Below are 11,423 nucleotides of genomic sequence, written 5' to 3' on the forward strand. Positions count from 1 at the left end.
CGCATGGGGATACCCAGGAGTCCTTGGAAAGATTTCTGGACCAATACCTCGAGGACCCTCCTCCAAGCGACCACTGGCAGAGACCACCGGAGCTACCAAGGGCTCAGCGGGCCTGCCTCTGCACCACCCGGGACTCAGGGAGGATGTTTTGGATTTACCCCAAGGTTCCAGAGTCGGGCTTTTACCTTCCACGGAAGATGCTCTATGCTCGAGACCCTCCGGGATTTAAGAAGAACTCGAGGGCGAAGCTGCACTCTGCCTATTGGAGGGGTGCCCGCACTCCAGGATTCTCCTGTGACCTGCATGAACTTCGAGGGGGGGCGACTGCGCCCTGCCTGCACGCTATGCGGATGTAAGCGGGCGCCCCCCCCATTTATTTACAGTGAGCCGGATCTTTGGGAACAGCTTCGAATCCCTTAGAGAGGCCCAAGCTGACTGGGAACAGGGAATGGGAAGCTCCTCGAAGAGAGCGCCAAGCCCTAGAAACTGGAACAGGGAGCAGGAGCCAGTGAAGCTCCCTCGAGAAGTGAGCAACTAGCTTTGAGCGGGAACGTGAACAGCCAGCGCCGAGCCATGGAAGGAGTTGTCCCGCGGAGAAGGGTGTGTTCTTAGAGAACAATTTCTCCAGGGCCTCCTACTTCCAGTGATCATGTTTTGAAACACTCCAGACTTCGAGCTCCAGCTGCCAACGCTGAAAGTGCCTGACAAGCACTGGAAAATCAAAGGAGAAATCGAGTGATGCAATGCAACGCCAGGGAACAGCTGATGAGTAGACTGCAGTGTGACGGGAAGCTCTCTGCGCTGAGGAGAGAGTTACGCTGCTAAGAGAAGCTGTTGCTCGGAGGAGGAGGTCGAAGATCCTCGGCTTAAGCGACCCTACCTAGCGCAGTAGTAGCACCGCTTCGCCCGCCAAGACTTTTCGCTTCAGATGCCTATATTCACCACCCGTTCCGTGAATGGAGGCCCCCCTTGCAGCAACGTGAGGAGTCCTACTCCAGTTGCAACCTCCGCCCCGCCTATCCCGGGCCACCTATGGCTGTAACCACCACCGGACGGGTTCCCGCCCGGCTCATGCCAGTGGACCCGGCTCATGAGTGGCACCGATAAGCCGGTAGGGCTTATACTCACCCTCACATTCCAGCCAAGGTTTGATGTGGAACTGCTTCCTAGGTTGCCATGGCCCGCATCTCTACAACTGGGTAGCACACATGCACGTTCTAATTTGATGATTCTTTGCTCGCATCCGAAGCCGAGAAAGTGCAGGCATTATCGGATCCGGTGGTTGGATGGGGTGCTTTCTCGTGCCATGGAATGGTTTGTGGAATTAAGCATGAACTGGGAGGGGCCCCTGAACTTCAAACGCGTGGCATGGCTCGTGCCGCTGGGTCTCCGACTGCACGCTTTCAGGATCCGGAGGAGGTGAACAAGGCCATTAAGATGATTAAAACTCCCTCCCAAGCGGGGTAACAAAACCTTCTACATAATTTTGCTCCTTCGAGAATTCCGTTTAGTCAGCTTGAAAGCAAAACTCCCAGACTGGTCTCGAACGCATGAAGTCGCGAATACTTCTCACGATGCTATCGAATTCGGAAATCTGCACTCTGGCAGCGAGATAAAAGGAAGGCGTGAACCACAAACCATTGCTGGAGTGAATCACAAGCAACTGGCAGCCTTTATTGCCATTATGGGCCCGACTTACCCGGATCCAAGGCGGGGAAAAGCGCCACCACCAGCAAAACTCCCTCCTCCCAAGCCACCGTAGGCTGGTTGCTGACATGCATGGCTTCAAAAGAAGGCTGGGTAGGTGCAGGACCTCCACTGCAGCTGAGTCCACCCTCCGATCATTGCCGCCTACCTCGGATTATGCTTTTATATTGAGGTCGGGTCTCACGCTACATGGCAGCCAATGTGCTGAAAAAAACAAAGGCGTCCGTTCCCGCCTCCTACGCCAGTAAGCTTCGCACGGCACGAACTCCCACGTAAAACCAGGGACCTCAGGGACCCCAGGGAGCTGTGCAAGCCGCCTGTGAGGACAAGCCTGGAGATGCTCGATGACTTACCGAACCTGAAGAGGGTGAGCCTCTCTGCCTGGCTCCCCGCTGGCTGAGGAGATCCCAGCGCCAGATCACGGTGAGTGAAGGGGAGCTCCCATTACTATTATGACCACTTTGACCAATCCGATCTGCTAATACGCATTATTCCTAGCACAAGCACTCATTAGTTCAGTCGCTGCTCCCACTGCCTTATGAGGCCCCTCAGGTGGCACAGCAATTGGGGCTTGAGGCGTATAGTACTGGCCAAACCCATCCCCTTCACCCTAAATGGATGGCAGCCCGTTAGGGCACCGATCAATGCGGTGACCCGCTTCAAGGCCCAACCAGTGCTCCTACCAATGCGCTGAACACTGGGAAAGGCGTAGGGCTTCATTCTGGCTCCAGTCGCCAAACATCCCACTTAGTGTTGGGAATGCCCTGGCTTCTCTCCTTGAACCCACCCATCTTCTGGGGGCAACGTATAGTCCGGGTTCACCCGATCCTCTTTGTGGGGATCACATGCACGGAGGGGAGCCACTGGGCATGGAGTCCAAAGAAACCCCTCGAGGAACCCCAGCCAATGGCCCTCGACCCTGCGCCCCCCCCCCCCAAGCCCAGAGTTGACCACCAGTTCCCAAACAGTACTGGATTTAGCCAAAAGTCACTTTGAAGAACAAGAGTGCGATTAAACTCCCCCCCATAGGGACATGAGGGCATAAAATCCTTCTTTGGTCCCAGGGAGCACAACTCCGAAGCGGGTAGAATATACCGGGATGAGCCCGCACTGAGGGAGAAGGAGCTTCGTGGCCTTCTCGATAAGAACCTGGCTCCGCGGGTTTATTAAAACGAGGCCACAATTAAGAGCACTCCACGTTATTCTGGCTAATTGTTTTGTGAAAAGAAGGATGGGACCCACCGACTTTGTACTGGATGCTCGTGGTTTCGCGCTTGCCTTCTCTCTTCGAATAAATTGCCCTCGCTACCCTTTATCAAAGAGACTTGCTCGGTGATACATTACTGAGGAAGGGGCGTATCTTCATAAGCTGGATCTAAGGAAGAAGCATATTACCGAAAGTACCTGAATGTGAAGGTTGATTTTGAACACTTAACAAGCGTTCAATGCGAAATTTGGTCAATATGAATACTGTGCCAATACGCCCTTCAGGTTATCCCGAGACCCCAGGGCTTTCATGTAACTTATCAATGATGATGCTTACAGGATTCTTCTGTTCCAAGGGGTGGTGGTGTATTTAGGCGGCGATCCTCGGCTATTTCCATGGAAAGGCATGGAAACTGACTGGTCAGGGCAAGGTTTTGCAACGTCTGCTTTCGACAATTCCTGTTCTGTAAAACTGTACAAAATGTACCTTCCATCAGATTTCCCTAGACTACCTGGGCTATGGTTCTCCAGAGGGCCTGGAAATGGATTCTGCCAAAGTAGCAGCAGTTGTGAATTGGCCTATCCCCACCCCCCCGCAAGGGCTCCAATCCTTTTTTGCAGGGTTTGCCAATTTCTATGGTTCATCCCCCAGTTTGCCAAAATTTTCTCTACTGGCTTGAATTTGCTTTCTGCGCGCACTGGGGAAAAGGGATTCGAGGCATCTAAAGCCCTCGGAAGGCGCCTTTCCTAGTCTCCGGAGTGCAAAGAATCGTTTCAAGCTTTAGAGACTGCCTTCCTACAGAGCCCATATTGAGAACACCTGGATTCCACTGCACCTCTTCATCGCCATTTTGTCGATGCTTCGGACAAAGCCTTTTAGGAGCAGCTCTCTTGCAGAAAAATAAAAATAATAAACTTGTGCGTGTACTTATTTATCCGAAGAAAAAACTATCGGGTCCTGAACTTAGCTGGACTGTTGGTGACAAGAGAACAGCCATGCCATCAAGGAGGCCTTAGTATGCGTGGCGGCATTGGCTGGAAGGTGCTGCCGTGGCCCCTTCAGAATCTGGATTTGGACCGCAAGAACCTAGCTGCCTTGTCTACTCGGCTCAAAGATGTAGGCTAAACAGTTGAGATGGGCTGATTCTTCTCTCCAGGTTCACCTTTCACAGTCCATTTCTTTCCCCTAGCAACCATATGCAACAAGTTGGCTGATGCCTTATCCCACGCCCATAACTTAAGAGGCGGATACCTCACCACAGCACAATACCAGCGACCATCCTTTAGCCCCGCTTCCGGTTAGGTTTGCGTGGTGATCAGATCCCAGCCAGCTTCCGGCACCACGCCCAACAAGTGATGCGACGTTGTATCATCACCATTTCTACGTCCGCTTGGAGGAGGCGGAACGGATAGACGTTCTGAAGGAGGAATCCGACTCCCTCTTGCAAATTACGGGAGTCTGGGCCAGATGACTATTGAGGTACCCGCCCGACTTCCCAAATAAACGTGGCAGGTTCTCCCTTCTGGCGGTTACTGGCGGCTCGCCAAGCGGGACATTTGGGATTTTAAAGCGCCCACTTGCTCAGGCTTGACAGTTTGGTGAAGCGCACTATGTAAAGGACATTGAAGCAGCCACATTAAAGAGGGGTTACCCGACATGCTTGTAGGAGGCTAAGGGTATCCCTATAGGTAAAGCTCCCACGGATTAATACACCCCATTCCCCGGCTGCCAGACCCTGGCAGAAATTCAGTATCCATGGACTTCATCTTTAGATGCCTGTTCCAAGAATACGGGAATACAATGGTTTATAGGTGGCGTTGGTGGATCTGATTATTCTAACATGACGGTACGTTCCGCGGTCCCACCATCATCCCTCAGCCTGCAAGTTAATGGCAAATTGTTTATCCAACATGTACGTTGCTTGCACTCAGGCGGAGAGAGTGATCTCCGACCATTTGCCCCCAGTTCTGCATCTAAGTTTTGGAAAGCATTCCTGGAGATTCTGGGGCCGCGGTGGCTATTAGTCGGCTGCTCCATTACCCGCGATGCAAAGTCAATGACGGCAGTGGACCGAACGGACCCACAGAGCGGCTTGAGCAGTACTCCCTCGCTTATTACACCAACTATCATCAGAGATAACTGGGTTGACCTTCTCCCCTCGGCTAGATGCATATCTTATAACAAACGCCGGTTCATAGTAGCAATCTCGACAAAACACCATTTGGGGTGGTCAGCCGGGTCAGCTTGTTTCGACACTGTTGTCTCTAACTCCCGACCACTCTTGCTTCCGGCCCCTAACTTTGGGTGACTGGATCCAGTCTCTGGCTGAAAGCTGGAAAACCGTTTTACCTTCCTCGCTTTACATGAAAGCGCGGAAGAAAAAATTGAAGCCGGACAAGCGTCAGGATTGATTTCCCCTGCAAGTAGGGGGGCATGGGTTTACTGTTGCAAATTAGAAACCTTAGGGATGTGCACAAATTACTCCAAACTGAGGCAAGAAATTCATAGGAACCCGCTTTGGATCACCCTGGGTGATCGAATTTATTTTATTTATTTTATTTATTTATTGGAACCACTTTATACCGCCCACTCCCCAAAGGGGCTCAGGTAGTTTACAAATATAATAATAAACAAACAGATAAACAAAATAAAATATTAAAATTCATCAGTTAAAATGCAGCGTTCTAAATTCATAATCAATTAAAAACAGATACGTTCTGACCATTAACTCTCAACTCCACTCTGAGAGGGGAAACAGCCGGATCTCTCAGTTGTTAATGGGCACCTATCAGCAGCCGAGCCTCCCCAAAAAAGCCCAGCTGAGAATAACTCAGTCTTGCAGGCCCTGCGGAACTCGTTTAGGTCCCGCAGGGCCTGGACAGCTGGTGGGAGAGCATTCCACCAGGCAGGGGCCAGGGCCGAAAAAGCCCTGGCCCTAGTGGAGGCCAGCCGCATCATAGAGGGAGCGGGGATCTCCAGTAAATTGGCCTCTGCCGAGCGCAGAGACCGACGTGGGACATATGGGGCCAGACGGTCCCTGAGGTACGAGGGTCCCAGACCGCGTAAGGCCTTAAAGGTTAACACCAATACCTTGAAGACAATTCGGAATTCAACTGGGAGCCAGTGCAAACGGTGCAACACGGGTGTGATATGATCTCTAGAGGCACCGCCCGTGAGCAAACGGGCCGCCGCATGCTGGACCAGTTTCAGTTTACACAATGTTGTAACTGTTGTAACAGTTACACAATGGTGTAACTGCTCGTTTAGAATTGCCAAATTCGCTCAGTAACATCCATCCTGTATTTCATTCTAGCTTACTCAAGCGGGCTCCAGATTCAGATGCCTGGCACGACCCAACGGAGGGTCCCCCGCCGGTGATCATTGATGGCCACAAACGTTACGAAATTGATGCTATTCTGGACTCTCGTTATGTTCGCAAACGTTTGCAATATTTGGTTTCCTGGGTGGGATATCCCTCTGGCCATAATCAATGGGTGTATTTGGAAAATATTGACGCCCCCCCTTTGATTTCTGCTTTCCATAAGGCTTTCCCTCATAAGCCAGGTGGGGAGGGAGCTTTCGTGGGAGAGGCGGAGTGTAAGGTTGGGGGGTAGTTTCTGCTCCGCTATCCTGGCCTTGGCGCATTCCACATTCCGGGCTACATGCCCGGGATGGTTACTGCCTTTAACCTTGCTGCACTTATCTTATGTGTTTGAAGCTTGTTTTTCACTCTGCCGTGGGAATTGTGCTTGGGAGTTCGGGGAGGGGCTGGATTGTCCGTATAAGCGACACCTTGAGCCCGGGAAAGTCAGAATCCGCATTGCGTGTAATGTGATCATTGAAGTTTATGAAATAAAAGAACTGAACCCAGTTGCTATATTTCGAGTCCTTTGAGGTTCCTTACAGCTAGTTCCTCGGATTCACCTCCCAAGAAGCATGGTTCAGGTGCAGGAATTTTCCTCACCTCCTCTTGGGTGAAGACAGATGCAAAGAATTCATTCAGCTGCTCTGCAATCTCCCTGTCATCGTTTAGCACACCCTTTGCCCCTTTGTCATCTAACGGGCCTACCGCTTCCCTAGCTGGCTTCCTACTTTTGATATATTTGAAGAACTGTTTGTTGCTGGTCTTGATGTTCGCAGCCATGCGTTCCTCATAATCCTTTTTTGCCTCCCTTACAGCTAACTTGCTTCTCTTTGGCCACCATTTGTGTTCCCTCTCATATTCTTCATCAGTCAAACTGGACTTCCATTTTCTAAAAGACATTTTCTTTTTTCTGATAATTTCCTCAACCTCTCTTGTTAACCATGGTGGCTTTCTTTTGGACTGGGTGCTGCCTTTCCTAACCTGCGGAACACATTCCAACTGAGCTTTTATTACTGTGTTTTTAAATAAGTCCATACCTGAGCCAGGTAAAACATCTTTTTCCTGGCGCACCAGGCCATGAAGCTCACTGTGTTTAACTGTCACCCTTAGAATGTTCTGTCTGTGGCCTGAGGGGTTAGGATGAGGGCTTAGAATGTTTTTGCAGATGGGCAGAGATGAGCAGTGAAAACAGTAAATAGGTAATAGGTAATACTGTTAGGTGATACGAGTGGAAGTGAAACACATACACACTTTGCCGTGTGAGACATCAGGTGGGGTTCCCCCCCCCCACAAACACATATGCAGGTAACTTTCACTCTCTGTGCCTCACCCACTACTACCACACAACACACATACTCTCATCCACATCCAGCTCATCCTCACACACCTCACTCTGCACTCCCTCACTTACCCACTTCCTCACCCATATTCTCCACAGCTCTCTTTTACTAAAAGCAAGCTGGAGTTTGCCTTTTTCTTCTAAGAAAATCCGTGGGGTGGGGGCGAACCAACACTACTGCCTCTGTTTCTTTTTGCTTACGCATTGGGCTCCTTTAAGAACTCCAGGAGCTGGCCTCGATCTGAGTGCCTCACCACCCTGCCTCTGCTGCCAGTTCAGCTGGGATAGCGCCCCTCTTTGCCCCAGTTCTCTGCCTTTTACCCAAGCCAGGGACTGTGCATGTCCAACCAGCCTCATGGACAACGGGAGTTACGTTCTCTGGACAGTTCCGTTTGTGGTGGAAATGGAAAGGGTTACCTTATACTAAAAACCAAGACAGCAACATATAATAATGTGAATTGAAAAGGGAAAGAGGGATTCCATTTGACCACCCCAAAAGAAGAAAAAGAAGACGGAGAAGAAGAGGAAGAGGAGAAGGAGGAAAAGGAGGAGGAGGAGTTTGGATTTATATCCCCCTTTCTCTCCTGTAGGAGACTCAAAGGAGCTTACAACCTCCTTGCCTTTCACCCCTCACAACAAACACCCTGTGAGGTGGGTGGGGCTGAGAGAGCTCCGAAAAGCTGTGACTAGCCCAAGGTCACACAGCTGGTGTGTATGGGAGTGCACAGGCTAATCTGAATTCCCCAGATAAGCCTCCACACAGTGGCATTCCTGCCTAGGGACAGGGGGTACCCTTTGTCCCCGGGCGCCCCCCATTAGGTCACATGGGGGGGCGCCAACATTTCAGGGTCGTTTGTGTGTTTTTTAATGTTTTAAGTGTTTTTTCACGTTCCGGCCTGCAGGGGGCGCATTTTTAAGGCTAAGGCTGACACCAAAAAATTTCAGGGGTACACCATCCTTAGGAGACTGCCCTGATGTGATCACCACCCATAATGTGTGGGTGATGTTTGGTTCATGGGTAGTAAAAGTTATGGACCCCCCCAAAGTTGGGGTGCCCCTCCCCATCCCCATTGTTTTCAATGGGATCCTAACCCTGAGATGGGGACTACCCATTTGAGGGACCATAACTTTGGTCCCCTCTGAACATAACAACTTCACCAAACTTGGAGTGGCATCAGAAGAATAGTTAACAGGATGATACCCTGAACATTTACAGTGTCACTAACTTTAAAAAAAAATACACCCACTTCAAGGGACCCCAAGAAATTTGCCCAAGATTCTTTGTTTTGCAGTGACTTTTGCTTCCATTGCTTAGCCAATGGGGGGGGAATTTCTGAGTGTGTAGGCAGGCTGCACATTTTTGAAGATAGAGGCACCAGACTTTCAGGGTTTGACTCCAGGAGGACTGCCTCCTGGTAATAGTAGCATCCAGGCTTCTGGAAAGCTTTTGCTTCTAGGGTCTGCTAATTCTATATGGGCCCCCAAAAGGCTTATTTTGTTTCCCCGCTCCTGCATATGAAAGCCTGTGGGCTGAGTTATCTCAGAACTCTCTCAACTCCCCCACCCCACACCAGAAGAAAAGCTCACCAAACTTGGATGCTATTACTCAAGGCCTCTTGGAGCCATCTTGAAAGTCTGGCACCTCTATCTTCAAAAATGTGCAGCCTCAGAAATTCCTCATTAGCTACAATGGAGCAAAGGCACTGCAAAACAAAGAATCTAGAGCAAATTTCTTGGGGTCCCTGGAAGGGGTGCATTTTTAAAGCTAGTGACACCAAAATTTCAGGGTATCATCTGTTAACTATTCTTCTGATGCCACCCAAGTTTGGTGAAGTTATGTTCAGGGGGACCAAAGTTTATAGTCCCTCAAATGGTGTAGCCCCATCTCAGGTATGCAGCTCCCATTGGAAACAATGAAAGGATGGGGCATTCCATTTGGGCATCCATAACCTTTGTGCTGCCCCTGAACCAAAACATCACCAAACTCTGGTTCAGGCTGTAATCATCAGGAGGACAGTCTGATCTGGATGATGCCCTGAAATCATGGTGCCGCTTAGCTTTAAAAATGCGCTCCCTGTAGGCCGAAAAAAACACCAAAAACACCCCTACAAACCCCAAATACGCTTGCATTGCAGCATTTTGTTCATGTTTGGGCACCGGGACATACTCCAGACAATTTTTTTGTCCGATATGTGCCCCAAATTCTGCTCCCAGAATTCCAGCCAAATCTGCTATTTGTTTTCCATCTGAGATCTCCAACCCTCAAAAGTGGATGCTGTTTCCCTTAGGGGTGGGAGAATCCACCCCTAGTTTCGAACAGCATCACTTTCAATCTTTTTTTTTTTTTTTTGTTTTAACCGGGGGACCCCTAGATTCTCCCTTTAAAGGTAGATTTTAAAAGAAGAATCTGAGTTCCCTAGTTTAAACACCATTGGAAAGTGATGCTGTTTGGGGGTGGATTCCACTGGAGGTGTTTTGTGAGAGAGATGATGCTTTGATGACTTATTTTGTTTTGGTAAATGTTTTGCTGGGGGTGATTTGTGAGAAATTTACATGCTTAATACCCACTTGCACTGGCTTGGAGTTGTTTCTCAGGCTAACAACCTACCTCATAGGGTTGTTGTGATTAGGAAATTAGGAAAAGAGTTGGTGGGGAGAGAGCCATGTATGTTTTGATAAGAGTGGGAGGTGTTTTGTAAGCTGGTACAAAAAATCATTGTTTGGTCATGGTGGGGGAGGGTGGCCGCCCATATGCCGGGCAGGGGGCCCCCCCGCCAAACCCAGGTTTTGTCCCCGGGCACCAGTTTGCCTAGGTACGCCCCTGCCTCCACAACTCAAGCTGCAGAGCTGGAAATCAAACCCAGTTCCTCCAGATCAGAGTGCACCTGCTCTTAGCCACTATGCCACTGCTGCTCCCAAGAGGCTATGCTGGGGATCATTGGACCTGCATGGACATCTTTGTGGGTTGTGGACTGTGATGAGGACAATTGCCACAGCAACGCCTGGCCGGGCCCCAGTAGTACAAAATAAAGAGGCAAGACAGGGATGTCAACTGTCAGTGTTATTATTTAACTTAACACTGGAGAATTTTATTTTGAGACAAATACAAGAAAGTGGAAAACCACACCAGAAAAGTAGCTGCCAAAAGAACTGATTGGAGAGAGGTGTCAAGTGGGGTGCCACAAGGTTCAGTTTATATATATATGTATATATTTATATAATTTATAAGCCACACTTCCCCTCACAAGCTCAGAGTGGCTTCCAACCTATAAAAGCAAACTGTATAATAACTTTTAAGTCATAATTTAGATCTGTAATCACTAGATGACTAAAAGTTCTAGAATTCAGTAACATCTGTGTTAATAACCACAGTGAAGTGGAGAGGTAGGGGAAGAAGGCCATTTTGATGGTAAAACCCATAGCTGTCTCAACCATGTGTCTGGTGGAACAGGGTATTTGCGTGTCATCCTTGCTCAGGGGCCATGCTAATCTTCTCTGTATCGTTCCAATTTTAGTATATGTGCTGCCGAAACGAATACTCTGGTTTCTCTTTAGATCGTATAAATCTTTCGGAACAGGGTACAGGTCCTGCAGAACTGCATCAGATCCCAAAGGGCCCTGATCTCATTGGACAGAGCATTCCATTAGGTTAGGACCAGGGCTGAGAATGCCCTGACCCTGATTGAAAATAGTTGGATGTCAATTCAAGAAGAATATTGACAAGCCAGAATGGATCCAGAGGGCAACCAAAATGGTAAAAGGTCTGAAATCCATGCCCAATGAGGAGAGACTTAGAGAGCTGGGGA

At 49.5% G+C, this 11,423-nt stretch overlaps 1 non-coding gene across 1 annotated transcript; it reads right to left on the reverse strand.

Moving 5' to 3' along the window:
• Nucleotides 1-11,046: 11,046 nt before the first annotated feature.
• Nucleotides 11,047-11,156, reverse strand: LOC125443916. The gene has a single exon (XR_007246202.1). It is a non-coding gene; the product is annotated as a U6 spliceosomal RNA (small nuclear RNA).
• Nucleotides 11,157-11,423: the final 267 nt, after the last annotated feature.

The sequence above is a fragment of the Sphaerodactylus townsendi genome, linkage group LG14 (assembly GCF_021028975.2).
Source record: "Sphaerodactylus townsendi isolate TG3544 linkage group LG14, MPM_Stown_v2.3, whole genome shotgun sequence".
NCBI classification, from domain to species: Eukaryota; Metazoa; Chordata; class Lepidosauria; order Squamata; family Sphaerodactylidae; genus Sphaerodactylus; species Sphaerodactylus townsendi.